The sequence below is a fragment of the Dama dama genome, chromosome 15 (assembly GCF_033118175.1).
Source record: "Dama dama isolate Ldn47 chromosome 15, ASM3311817v1, whole genome shotgun sequence".
NCBI classification, from domain to species: Eukaryota; Metazoa; Chordata; class Mammalia; order Artiodactyla; family Cervidae; genus Dama; species Dama dama.
Genome location: NC_083695.1, coordinates 10,550,770 through 10,565,380, shown reverse-complemented (window position 1 = coordinate 10,565,380; position 14,611 = coordinate 10,550,770). Strand labels below are relative to the sequence as shown.

Sequence of the window (14,611 nt, the reverse complement as noted above, 5' to 3'; positions counted from 1 at the left end):
TCCTCATGGGGGTGTGGACAAGTGATAGCAAAGTGTTGCCCTTTGACCCATTGCCCTGCTGATAGAATGCACTCAAGTAAAGGACAGCTCTTACAGTTTTTATGCATTCCATAGACAACAGTGTTCCTCATACAAGGTGTGTGCTTTTGTGAACATATCTATATTGTGCGTGGAAGAAAGGAGGATGCAATTGATAAGGCTTGCCTTCAGAGTTGCCGTAGTTGAACTTTTTTTACTCAGGAAAATATGGATGTGTCAACATTTCTTATATATCATAGGAGGAGGAAAGTGAAAGTGAAGCCGCTCAGTCGTGACCGACTCTTTGCGACCCCATGGACTGTAGCCCACCAGGTTCCTCCGTCCATGGGATTTTCCAGGCAAGAGTACTGGAGTGGGGTGCCATTTCCTTCTCCAGAGGATCTTCCCAACCCAGGGATCGAACCCAGGTCTCCCGCACTGCAGACAGAAGGTTTACCGTCTGAGTTGTCAGGGAACTCTATATGAGGAGGAGACTTGGGTTTTTCTTTCAGTTTTTCATCAGTTGAAAGAAAACGTTTCATGGTCTGTCTGTGAGTGGGGTTAAAAGTAAAAATCAATAGAACAGTGAAGTTTGGTTTATTCCTTAAGCTAACCCTCTTTCTCCTCCTACTGCCCTGGCAATGTAACGTTCATTCTGCTGTCTGCCCCCTATCTGTATTTTTTGTTGCTTGGGTTTGTTTCTGCTCCTTTTGAGTAGCAGTATCTTTAACAGTATTTCAGCTGTCCAGAAATGGAAAAAACTATAACTCTTAAAGGATATGAACTAATACTAATCACATAATATGTAATAAAATCTGAGCTTTCTTTGAGAAAGTAGCCATTCTGGAGAGTGGAGTTCTAGGCCATTGAAAATTTATACTTTGAAGCACCAAAAAAAAAAAAAAAGAAAGAAAGAAAGAAAGAAAAAGAGAAGAAAAAAGAAAGGAAGGGAGGGAGGAAAGAAGAAAAGACATTCTAGGTAAGAAAGTTGCTAAACTGTAATTCAACCTCTCTTGTTTTCTGAAAAAAGTCTGGGAGACTGTGTTTAACACCTTTTTTTCTTTCGTGGTCTTGATGTCATCACGCACCTGTGCATGCTCAGTTGCTGTCATGTATGACTCTTTGAGACCCCATGGACTGTAGCCCGCCAGGCTCCTCTGTCCCTGGGATTCTCCGGGCAAGAATGCTGGAGTGGTTTGCCATACCCTCCTCCAGGGGATCTTCCCCACCCAGGGATTGAACCCGAGTCTCCTGTATTTCCTGCATTGCAGACGGCTTCTTCAACCACTGAGTCACCCGGGAAACCCCTTGATGTCATCATAATAAGAACCAATTCTAATGTTATTGTATAATAAAATCATGTGCTTAGGCAATTGAGAGAGACGGGGATATTTGTGGGCACACAGCAAGTCTCCATATTCCTGGGCCTTTTTGAATTCTTCAGTCTGCTTTTTAACTTCTCTACTCCCCCCCTTTAGGGTGTCAGCAGTTTCTTCTCATTAGCATGTGTGTCTATAGCAAGGCCTTCCCCTACTTCTAATTTTCTATTTCTAAAGTGCACTGGGCATGAAAGTGAGAAGATCACAATAACAGCTGTGTATACAATAAACTTTACTTTTTGAGTCTGAGCCTAAGAATTATTTCTCCTATGAGCAAATACATGTATAAGAAAAACATTTTTCAAGTTTTGTTCTAATTAAAAAAAATTCCTTGTTTCTAAACTATTTTCTGCATAATTGAGGTGAGGCAATGACTCAGTTCTAAGTAAATAAAAAACATGTAAAGTATTATTGATCTACCTACTTCCACCCCTGTCAGTTGTATGAGACTGAAGTGAAGTGAAAGTTGCTCAGTCGTGTCCAACTCTCTGTATAGTCCATGGGATTCTTCAGGCCAGAATACTGGAGTGGGTAGCCTTCCCCTTCTCCAGAGGATCTTCCCAACCCAGTGATCGCACCCAGGTCGCCCCCATTGCAGGCGGATTCTTTACCAGCTGAGCCACCAGGGAAGGCCAAGAATACTGCAGTGGGTAGCCTATCCCTTCTCCAGCAGATCTTCCCGACCCAGGAATCCAACGAGGGTCTCTTGCATTGCAGGCGGATTCTTTACCAACTGAGCTATCAGGGAAGCCCTGTATGAGACTGCTTAGCAGTTATTCAAATGCTTCTATTCAGATAATATATTTCTTCAATGCCCTGAAATTGTGAAAATTTTAATAGCTCTGTGGGTTGAACTGACATGAGAGGAAAATATTTCAAAACTCCTTCAGTGATCTTTATGCTCATAAAACTTCTCAATATATCAAAGGTGGTGTTTGATCACAGATAATTAATATTGTCAAAAATCTGTCTCAGGCACTATCGCCTGATTGGAAACACTTTCTTTTTTTCTCAGTTGGTTTATAAGATGCATGTCCATGACCAGCTGTTTCTGTTTACGTTCTGTTGGTTCAAAAGTGTAATCGAGACAATTGCCAGTCCTTCAAGATTTCCTGGAAGAAGCTGGAATGAGTATGAAAAGTCCCAAAAGTGGGTTGGGAGCAGTTGGCCACCAAACACTGTCACATTCAACTATGCGATGCTTCTGATTTTCCACTTTGACCTGTTTCCTCCAGTGCAATTTGGAACCTAGAGCAGATGGTGAATGACTGGCCTTCCAGAAAGATCCACACTGGTCCCTGGACCCTGGAAGGCCTCCGCTGCCCCCACTGTTTATATTAGCTATCACGCACAGCACAGTCTCGTGATACCCTTTGCAGTCAGCAAGTTTATCTTGAGTTAAAGTTTTACCAATAGAAATGAAGTCGTGTTTACAGCAGTTTTGTGGCAAGTCATGTGCAAATAGCACCTGCGAACATTTTCAGCACACATGTTCGACTCTCTCTTTCATAGTCCCCATTGCAATGAACGTTGGTGGGAAAGCCAGACATTTTCCAATCTTTGGCAAATGTTAAAATACTCACCGGAAATGATTCACAACTACTGTTGTTAAGATGACTGGGAGTTACTCTTGTCATCCTCAGAGCATGTTCATTGATGTTAGATGTTCATCATAACATAAACCCAAACTCAGCACACAGTTGAAAACTCAGAACGCTGCTAACAGCTATTTCCTCCCTGTATCAAGAACCTTCTATAGGAACTTCCCGGGTGGTCAAGTGGCTAAGACTCTGTGTTCCCAGTGCAGGGGGCCCAGGTTTGACCACTGGTTGGGGAACTAGATCCCACATGCTGTAACTAAGACCAGGTGCAGCCAAAACAAATAAAGAAATATACTTTTAAAAAATCCTCTATAGTTAGAATTTTTAAAAATATGCTAAAATTTAAAAGGATTTAATAAACTTGATTTCATCATGCTCTCCAACCTCTTTATTTCGTATTATATATCAGACTCAATGTGTTAAGTGCTCTTCAAAGTGCTTAAGACACAAATTCATTTAATTTTCATAGCAATTTTGTGAGGTTGTTGTTGTTTAGTCGCTAAGTCATGCCCAACTCTTTGGGACTCCATGGACTGCAACATGCCAGGATTCCCTGTCCTTCACTGTCTCCCTGAGTTTGCTCAAATTCATGTCCACTGAGTTGGTGATGCCATCCAACCATCTCATCTTCTGTCATCACCTTCTCCTCTTGCCTTCAATCTTTCCCAGCATCAGGATCTTTTCCTGTGAGTCAGCTCTTCACATCAGGTAGCCAAAGTATTGGAGCTTCCATCATCAGTCCTTCCAATGAATATTCAGGGTTGATTACCTTTAGAATTGACTGATTTGATCTTGCTGTCCAAGGGACTCTCAAGAGTCTTCTCCAGCACCACAATTTGAAAGCATCAATTCTTTGGTGCTCAGCCTTTTCTATGGTCTAACTCTCACATCTGTACATGACTACTAGAAAAGCCATAGCTTTGACTATACGGACCTTTGTCAGCAAAGTGATGTCTCTGCTTTTTAATATGCTGTCTAGGTTTGTCATAAATTTTCTTCCAAGGAGCAAGCATCTTTTAATTTCATGGCTGTAGTCACAGTCTACAGTGATTTTGGAGCCCAAGAAAATAAAATCTGCCACTATTTCCACTTTCCCCCCATCTATTGTCATGGAGTGATGGGACCGCATACCATGATCTTAGTTTTTCTAATGCTGAGTTTTAAGCCAGCTTTTCCACTCTCTTCTTTCATCCTCGTAAAGAGGCTCTTTAGTTCCTCTTCATTTTCTGTCGTTAGAGTGGTATCATCTGCATGTCTGAGGTTGTTGATATTTCTCCCAGCAATCTTGAGTCCAGCTTGTGATTTATCCATCCTGGCACTTCGCATGATGTACTCTGTATATAACTTATTAAATTGTTATCATATTAACTTAGCTTACATGTATGTAAACAGAGGCACAAAAAGATTAGGTCACTTGTCCAAGGCCACATTGCTAGTAAGTGATGGAAAAATTGAACCCAGGCCTAGACCAAGTAAGTGTAAAACACCACACCGTGCTACCTACTTTTGTGAATGTAAATATTACTGACTCTGTCCTTGTTTTTAGACAAACTGAACCAAAGTTGATTTAAAAAAGATAGCTACTGTATTAGCTTGTTAGGGCTGCCATAAAAAAATACCACAGACTAAGCATCTTAAACAGAAGAAATTTACTCACAATTCTAGAGGCTAGAAGTTTAAGGTCAAGGTGTCAGTAGAGTTGGTTCCTCCTGAAGCTTCCCTTCCTGCTTTGTAGACAGCTATCTCCACTCTGTGTCCACATGGTTTCCTCGGTACAGGTCTGTGTCTTAATTTCTTCTTATTATGAGGACTCTAGTCATATTGGATTAGAGCCCACCCAGATGAATTCATTTTAACTTCCTCTTTTAAAACTTCATCTCCAAGTACAGTCACATTCCAAGGTTAGGACTTTATACATTTGAGGAAGGGCGGGGGGACACTGTTTAGCTTGTAACATCTCCTACACAGCCACAGTATGCTAGCCAATATGCAAAATGTCCAAATGAGCTCCATGTTCTTTAAATAGAGACAATACTCAAAATGGACATTTATTTGAACGACAGGGTTGAGACAGCTCTTGTTTTCTTCTGGATGATTCATTTGACAAGCCTCTCCAGTTTGAAGTGAATACTATGATAATCAGACATAGTGTTGAAACCACTATTTTATCCTGACTACTTCCCTTCCTCCTCTTACATCAAGTGTGAGTATGGGGGAACTGTTCATCTATCACCTATCTATCCATCCACCCATCATCCTTTCATCCATCCATCATTCCAACCAGCCAGCCAGCCAGCCATCCACCTGTCTATCATCTCAATGGACCACAGATTAAAGAGTGAATAGTCATCTTGTTAGTTAACTGTATTTTGGGCAGGTATTTAGAAAGACTTCATTTTCACATTCTCATAAGAAAACATGAATTTAAGCTTACTGTAGAACATATGAAGTCTTATAAAGAGAAAGAGATATATGGCAAGAAATCTAAGGTAAGCCATTTTTTATGACTAGAAGTAAATCCCTGGTTACAGTAAAAAAAACAGAGACATGTGGAATTAATAGGTGTGTACATTAAATGTGAGGTGCTCATCTTACAGAGTCTGGTATGTAGCAGGGGGTTAAAAATATTAAGAGAAGGTAGGAAGAAGAGATAGAAAGAAAGGAGGGAAGAAGGAAAGAGAGGGAGGGAAGAAGGGAGGAGAGCTGAGGAAAGAAGACATCAGGTCCCAGTTTTTTCTGACAAACGGCATAAATGGGTACTGGCAATGATGTAAGTCCATGCAATGATTAATCACATGGAACACTATGGTTTTACTCCTTGTACAAGAGCAAATATTATCCAGCCTTTCCTGGTTCTAATTCTAATTCTCCAAGTACAGCATGTCTGTCTGTGCTGTGTTCATCACTTCTGCAACTACTATTCATAGCAGCGGAAGTGCTGTCTAAACAAAGTCTAAAGCTCCGCACAAGTATCAACATCAGTGTTGGCCAATCCTTTCCCTTTTCTTGGTTTTGCATCCCAGAAAACTAAAAACAAACCAGGCACTAGTGTTTTATCATCTAGACTCAGAATCCCACACTGTCATTTCTGCCATACCCTGGTGGCCAAAACAAGGGCAAAGGTCTGCCCCATTTGAGAGGAACAGGGCATAGATCACACAAACCAGTGGAAGGAGTGTCAAAGAATTTGCAGATATATTTTAAGATTGCCAGGTGACATACTGACGTCACTCATATGGCTTAAGTGCATACATGTAAGGTGGATGGTCCTTAAAACAATTCAGCATAGCTGAAAAGATTTTCGATCTTATGTTTTGCTTGAATTCACTTTTCTATGCTATTTATGGACGAGTTCACATATGTATAAATCAATCAACAAATATGTTAGTGAATGTGTTCAAAAGTTTTGGCTAGTAAGGTACACAATTTCAAAATAGATATTCCTAAATACCTTGCCCAGAGCCTTGCTTTCCTTTCCTACTCATTAAAAAATCAAAGGTCCTCTATATCTAGCTCTACCAATCACCTTTCAACCTTTTTAAAAACTACCTCTTGGACTTCTCTGGTGGTCCAGTGGTTAAGACTCTGCACTACTAATGCAGGGGGCATGGGTTTGATCCCTGGTTGGGGAACTAAGATCCCACATGCTATGCAGACAAAAATAAAAATAGACTCACATATCCTTTGTCTCATGACCTGAAGACCCTGTTAACATTTTTTTTTTTTCCAAAAGACACAACAACTGTTCTTAGAGTTCCATTTTCTAGTCAGTCACATTGATAGACCTTTAATTGGATTCCAACTTTCTGCTGTTCCAAACAATGCTCTCATGGACATCCTTGTTCTATATATCTTGGCATAATTTTGCCAGTGTAACTGTAGGCTAAATTCAGGCAGTGAAGTTCTTGGATCAAAGGTTATAGACTTTAAAAATCATGATTGATATTACTCAATTGCTCTTAGAAGAATCTTAATATTGGGCAAATGACCACCAGTTGACTGTTCTTACATTTATATTTGCAAATGCCTACTTGTCCACATATCTTCTTCCCAGACACTAATTATAATAATACTTTACAATTTCTGACAATTAGGTGAAAAATGGTATCCTGCAGTTTCCAGTGAAATTTTTTTATCAGACATTTGCATCACTTTTTAGCTGTCCATTCATATCCTTTGCCTTATTTTCTATTGTTATTCTGCTTTTTCTTTATTGATTTGTGTGAGCTCTTTGTAATTTAAATAAATTAAATTATGTTTCTCATATATGTTGTAAATATTTTCTGTTTTGTCATTTTTAAGGTACTTTTTGTCACACAGTTATGTTTTCTTTTATGGTATGAAACTTATGATTTTTTAATCTATGGCTTCCTTGCTAAAAAGGACTACTCCAAACAGAGATGAGCAATAAATACACCTATGGTTTTTAAATTTGTGGTTTCAAATTTTATCTTTGAAGTTTTTATCCACATATAATTTACTGGGAGTGGCAAGTAAGGTAAGAATCAGATTAAGTTTATATTTATTTACTTATTTTATATTTTGGCTACACGAGTGGCATGCAGGATCTTAGTTCCTCCACCAGGAGTCAAACCTGTACTCCCTGAATTGGGAGCTGGGACTCTTAACCACTGGACCACCAGGGAAATTCTAAACTTTTTTTTCCAAATGGCTAGTCAATGGTTCCAACATCATTTGTTAAATAATTCCTCTTTTCACTTTCAAGCAAATCTTAAAGTGATCCATACTCGTTGAGTATCTAATGCCGACCATGCTGGTAGCTAATGACTGTGACCTGGATTTAAGGTAGAAGCTACTATTTAGCTGTGGGCAAGGAAAGATGGTTGAGAAGATTCTTCAGGCAAGAACTTTCTCGATACCAGCAGCTTTGTGCCCTCCAACACCTGGTCCCTAATCCCGCTAACTGTGCACCCCTTGCCTCGTTGGTAACATTTCTCTTCTGTTTGGCAGTTCTTAGCTACATGATCCTTTCTTCAGTGTGTGGACCAGCACACTGGTCAGCCACTTTGTAAACCGTTTTTGCAGAGAGCTTTTGGAGACCATTCAGGAAAAGCTATCAATGAATAGACTACAATTTGAAATAAACCATTGGTCTCTGAAGGTAAATAACTGAAGGCCTTTATATGGACTTCACCCTGGTCTTTAAGAAGCTGCAAGCCTTCTTTTAAATTGAAGTGGCCTAGTTTCTGTGTGCAATTAGAAGCCCTGGGGGTGAGATTTAAAAGAAGCTGCCCTATGTCATTGATCCATTTGGCATGGTGGTGTGGGGTGGGTGGGAGGGATCCTTTGGTGGGATGGTCACATGTGTGTGTGTTAAGTCGCTTTAATCACGTCTGACTCTTTGACCCCATGAACTGTAGGGCTTCTCCGTCCATAGGATTCTCCAGGCAAAAATACTGGAGTGGGTTGCCATGCCCTCCTCTATTGAGATGACAGAAGCTAGGATTGAGCGGAAGTTCTCTTTATCTCTCTGGTTTTTCTAATTGTCTCATCTAGGCTGCGAGGAAAAAGCTGTGCTGGCGGGTGCCAGGATTCAGCCTTTACCCAGCAGAAAGGCTGGATATCTGCGCCAGGACTGGCCAAGCCAGGATCCAAATCTGGGCGTCTCCTTCCCACACTTGAAGGGTTCAAGCCCTGTAGACAGTCCCTGACCCTTGTGTGAGATAACGAAGCCCCCCCACTGCAGATGGGCCCCATCCCCACCATGCACAGCCAGCAGAGGGAGGGTGTGGGGGATATGCCACCCACCCTGTGGCAACTTGCAAGTCCCAGAGAGGGTGCTTGACATCGCCCGGCACCCCCTTGCCTGTGCCAGCCTCCCAGTTCCTGAACTCTGGACCCAGGTTTCCACGGGAGGTTTTGATGCTCAGTCTCCAGCCAGGGCGGGGAGGAGAGGGGTCCGGAGAGAGCCCCAGATCAAATCTCACCCCCGGGGGCCTCTAACTGCATGGGTAAGACACAGAAACCAGGCCACTTCAATTTAAAAACAATCTAGGATATCATGCTAATTACAGGGGTTTGCAAGCACAAGACCCGACAAGATTTAGATTCAGTAGTTAACAAAAATCGGACGGTAGAGAGCAAGAATTTCACATCAATAAAAATATGACCCCACAACGTGCAATGGAGCTGTTGCAGTAAAATTTTTCCCCAGGCTGAAGGTTTATTTTCCATCATAGATGCTTCATTCCTGACAGAGGAGGGTGTGGGCGGGGCTGCTTTCTGTATTCACTTAAAAATCACTTCAATCTGCCGAAAAAGGTTGAATGACTCCTACCTTTTTGTTTAAAAAAAAAAAAAAACAAAGAGGCAGTTTTGAAATAAATGGCTTCATTGAATCAAATCACCCAAGAATTCATCTCAGCAAGGCCATCTAGGTCCCCAGCAGCCATTTTTCCTCCTGTTCTGTTTTGAAGGCAGAGTTCAGTCTTGTCATTCTGGGATCCCTATGTTTCTTTAATGATGTTACAGGTCTGTCATCCCAGTGCATGCCTCCTAAGTCACTTCACTTGTGTCCAACTCTTTGCGACCCCATGGACTGCAGCCTGTCAGGCTCCTCTGTCCATGGGATTCTGCAGGCAAGAATACTGGAGTGGGTTGCCATGCCCTCCTCCAAGGGATCTTCCCAACCCAGGGATTGAACCCGTGTCTCTTATGTCTCTTGCATTGCAGGCGGGTTCTTTACCACTAGTGTCACCCAAGAAGCCCTGTCGTCCCAGGGAAGTCACCTTTCAGGTCACATAGCAGCCCCCCACCCCGAGGCCAGTGAATACAAGGGCATCAGTGCCATCCCTGGGTCTCAGGAGGAGTCCATCCCACGGCAGCTAAGGCCTGGGGGAGGGGCACCCACTCACCTGGGCTGCCAAGGCCACAATCGGTGCTACCACAAAGGACTCAAGTGTTATCACAGGACAAAAAGCATTTTGCCAAAAGGGAACCATAACTCTTAGATCTTGAAAAGTCAAAGTGTCCCCTCTCTCCCCAGGCTGCTCTGAGCGTCTGAGGCCGGCGCCTGCGGGCAGCGGGTCAGGGCCGAACCAGGCCCCCATGGTACCATGCTGCATTTCTCAATCTAACTTTGTTTAGTTTGCGGAGAACATTTTTTCGATCCTGAAAAAAAAGAAAGAAAGAAAGAAATCACTGTGGTTTCTCTCCTACTCCCACCCTCTATAATGGCCACTTTTAAGAAAGAGTTTCACCATGTTTCCCATAAAACCAAAAAATAATGAGGATGCTGGCCAGACATTCTTTGTTTCTTTTCTACCATGTCTGTTGGTAACCCCTACCCCAACCTCTTTGCCCCAGGCCTGCCTGTCTGCCCGCTGTCCCCACACACCCCTCATTCACGCTGGGCCCCAGCCAGGCCGAGTCCCGCCTTTCTCCTGGACAGACTTCCCCTTCCAGAACCTAGCTCAGCACTTTCTCGCTAAGTCACCCGGGGCTAGGGCTGGAGGCGACCCAGTGACTCCCCAAGTCACCCGGCTTGTCCTGCCATCACCCCTTCTCCCTCCCCTCATCCTCGTGGGTACTCATAACCCATCATCACCATCAGCCACGGGTCCCCAGCTCCGTGTGGCCTGCAGCATCAGACAGTATTATTCTGCACCCTCCCCTCTGTAAGTCTTCTGAAGAGACTTCACATGTGTGGGCATGTGGGCGCTCTCTTCTCCACCCACATACTTTTAGGGATTCCTGTGTCCTCCAGTCACTTTCTGTCACCGGTCTCCTCCCCGCAGTGTGTTCACGACTTGGCACCTGAATGCTGTTGACTGACCAGTTCCCGTCCTTTCTACTTCCTTCAGCAGGGCAGGGTCATGACTGAGTAGCCGGTTAGTCAAAGCTCCTGGATTCTCTTAAATTATCTTGTTACTGAGTCACCACGAGAGCGTAGACAAGCCACTTCCCTTCCTCATCCCCCACGTCTGCAGCCTTGCCAGGCTCTGTGCACATCCTCAAACAACGTGGCTAGAAGGAACCTAATGTGCTGCTCATTGTGCTGGGTTTGTCCCTGGCTGGTTCTAGAATCCCAGGTAAACACTGGAGCCAGCACAGGTTTTCCTTAGCTTCTCAGTTCCTACCCCATGAGAGAACCACAGCAGCTCGCCTGCAGCCTCTGCCATCGATCCTGCTTAGAGAAGGGAGCGAGAAATTCAGACTCTCTTTCATACAGTTCTAACTCATGTGCAAAAGTAATTGGGTCCAACTCTCAGGGAGTGACCTGAGGAATGAGGGGTGAAGCTAAGCAAAGCTGCCACCATGACAAAGAAGTCTCTAGTCTGCTCATGAGAGGTTCTGGCCTCAAACCTTACGCCATGCCTTGGCCCACTGACACTTAGACTAACTACCCTGATGTCAAGCACTGGTTGTTTTTGTTGCTCAGTCGCTAAGTCGTGTCCGACTCTTAGCGACCTCATGGACTGCAGCATGCCAGGCTTCCCCATCCATCCTTCACTATCTTCCGGAGTTTGCTCGAATTCATGTCCATTGAGTCGGCGATTCTATCTAACCATCTCATCCTCTGCGGCTCTCATTTTCCCTTCAATCTTTCCCAGCATCTGAGTCTTTTCCAATGTCAGCTCTTTGCATCAGGTAGCCAAAGTATTGGAGTTTCAGCTTCAGCATCAGTCCTTCCAATGAATATTCATGACTGATTTCCTTTAGTCGTGAATTGACTGGTTTGATCTTCCTGTCCAAGGGACTCTCAAGAGTCTTCTCCAGCACCACAATTTGAAAGTATCAATTCTTTGGCACTCAGCTTTCTTTATGGTCCAACTCTCACATCTGTACATGACTACTGGAAAAACCATAGGTTTGACTATATGGACCTTTGTCAGCAAAGTGACATCTCTGATCTATAATATGCCCTCTAGGTTTGTTATAGCCTTCCTTCCAAGGAGCAAACGTCTTTTAATTTCATGGCTGCAGTCACCATCCACAGCGATTTGGGAGCCCGTGAAAATAAAATCTGTCACTGCTTCCACGTTTACCCCTTCTATTTGACATTAAGTCATGTCACATCGTGGGACTGGACGCCACAATCTTAGTTTTTTCAATGTTGGATTTCAAGCCAGCTTTTTAACTCTCTTCTTTCACCGACATCAAGAGGTTAGAGTGGCATCATCTGCATATCTGAGGTTGTTGATATTTCTCCCAGCAACCTTGATTCCAGCACTTGCCCATTTGAGGTATTAAACACACCCTGGCCAAGACAACTAAGCTGGTTTCAGAGGAAATGCTAACAGGACTCTGGCTTGGCTCTAAAAGGCCTTACTATCTTCTGAGAGTTGGAGTATTTGCATATGAGACCTGGGTCTGGGCCAGCAACTTTCAGGCCCCTTGACTACCCTCCCTCTTCTGGGAAGGAATATGCAGGTAAGCCAAGAGAAGCAGTAAGCAGTGTGCAGTCACCCTCAGAGATCAGTAGAAACAGAGCCGCCCATGTTTGGCTCAGAACCCAGATACCAGGCACTGGACAGGAATTTGCCCTTGGGAAGCTGTTGCTTAACCTTCCGGTTCCTCAGGCTCCCTGCCTCCTTGACAGAGGCCGAGCCCAACCAGGAGGCTGGCTGAGGCCAGGCTGGTCAGCCAAGGCCAGCTTACCCAGGGTTAGGCCAGGCTGAGAGGGGTGTAGCCTAACCTGCAGGAGGCCAGACACTGGGCAGGATCCTAGTGGACAGGCAGGTCTGTGCCGCTTCCGTTTCCCAGTGGGAAAGGACAGGTTTCCCCAAAGCTGTTTGGGGAAAGACTCAACTTGTCTTCAGCCTGAATCTGATGGCGCTGGAAGCACCAAGGACCCAGGAGGAAGCTAGAGCCCATTACAGGCCTTGCCTGGAAGTGAAGAGGGGTCTGTTTGCAATGGGATCTCCAGTTGACGCAGTTTCAAGGACAAGCCCAGCCCTATGGGATAGACTTGGGGCCTGTGGTCTTTGTCCCCAAGTGGCCCCCACGCCCCCCGACATTTTCCATTATCAAAGAGAAAGGAAGAGAAGAACAGAAGACAGTTGTCTGGGGATATTTATTTTCCCTTCTGACATAAACTGAGTTGGATATGTCCCTAGGGACACCTAAGGCTGTTTCGACTGTAAGGCCTTTGGGTGGGGGATACATCCAGTCTCCAATCTGCCCTGCAGGCTGTTGGCGCTAGACAAATGGGTAACAGCACCATCACTGTGGGGCTTCCCTGGTGGCTCAGAGGGTAAAGCATCTACCTGCAATGAAGCAGAACCAGGTTTGATCCCTGGGCCAGGAAGATCCCCTGGAGAATGAAATGGCAATCCATCCCAGTATTCTTGCCTGGGGAATCCCATGGACAGAGCAGCCTGGTAGGCTACAGTCCACAGGGTTGCAAAGAGTCGGACATGACTGAGTGACTTCACTTTTTCACCATCACTGTGGTCACCTTCACAGGAGTATCTGGGTGGCACCCAGGGCCCCATGGCATTCATTGGAGCTTCCTGCTCATTCAAGTGGTGATAATTTAGTTGCTAAGTCATATCTGACTCTTGCATTGCAACCCCATGTGACTGTAGCCTATGAAGCTCCTCTGTCCATGGGATCTCCCAGGCAAGAACACTGGAGTGGGTTGCTATTTCCTCCTCCAGGGCAACAGAATTCTGGAAGGATACCACATAGATTAAGATGCAAACATTTCTTCCTTCTCTGGGAACCCAAACACAATACAGATCTTGATGTGAAGGAGAGAGTGGGCTGAAGGTCGGGGCAGAGAGGGCTGGCCCCAGATTAGGTGTCTCTGATGAAAGAGATCCCAGCTGGGGCATTTCCTCCTTGAGTGATTCTGCTCTTATCAATTATGATGATAAATAACTGAGTCTGTGCCTCCCATTCATACACACATGTAGACATTGTTTCTCTGTGCAGGGAAGGAAGATTAGGAATCTGGCCCTTTTAATCTCTCTGATTTCCTATCATTTAGCCCCGAGTCCAGGAGCTCTGTGGACAAGGTTTTCCCAGGGGATGACAAACAGCTTGGACATTTCAGGAAGATTACAGTTGGTGATTGTGGGTGTGAGAGGTCAGTGGGGGAGGAAGAGCCCATCCCGAGGAGGCTCATTTTCACCACTGTCCACTTGTTGTTTGTAATATTTATTTCTTTGTTTATCTATTTGGCTGTGCAGGGTCTTAGTTGTGGCACGTGGGATATTGTCTTAGCTGTGGCATGTGGGATCTAGTTCCCTGATCAGGGATTGAACCCAGGCCCCCCCTGAGCTGGGCTCATGGAGTCTTAGCCACAGGAAGATCAGGAAAGTCCTGACTGTTGAGTTTTAAAATCTCAAGTTTGCTCTCTTAGCGCCCTTGGCTTTAAGGCTGTCCCAATAGATACAGGAAGGCCCAGCACCTGGGAGATGGGAGGCCTGGGTTGGAGCAGAAGAACTGCAGCTGCTCAGATGAGTTAGAATGAGTCACAGCCCAGGCCTCTGTCTAGTTAAGCAGAGGCCATGCCCCAGTTTTGTAATACCAGAAGGTGGAGGGTGAGGAGCACTCCCTGGTCTGTATACAGTGGGGATGATTTCAGGCCCAGGTTTGAGAACTGAGAACCCACTACCTTCCAAGTAGCCCCAAGGCCCTGGGGTC

The 14,611-nt window shown here is 44.5% G+C and overlaps 1 long non-coding RNA gene across 1 annotated transcript; it reads right to left on the bottom strand.

Moving 5' to 3' along the window:
* Nucleotides 1-9,382: 9,382 nt before the first annotated feature.
* LOC133070595 (uncharacterized) lies at nucleotides 9,383-10,821 on the bottom strand. Its single transcript, XR_009696180.1, has 3 exons — nucleotides 10,700-10,821; nucleotides 9,874-10,129; nucleotides 9,383-9,591 (listed from the first exon to the last, which is right to left on the bottom strand). It is a non-coding gene; the product is annotated as an uncharacterized LOC133070595 (long non-coding RNA).
* Between the last annotated feature and the right edge of the window lie 3,790 nt (nucleotides 10,822-14,611).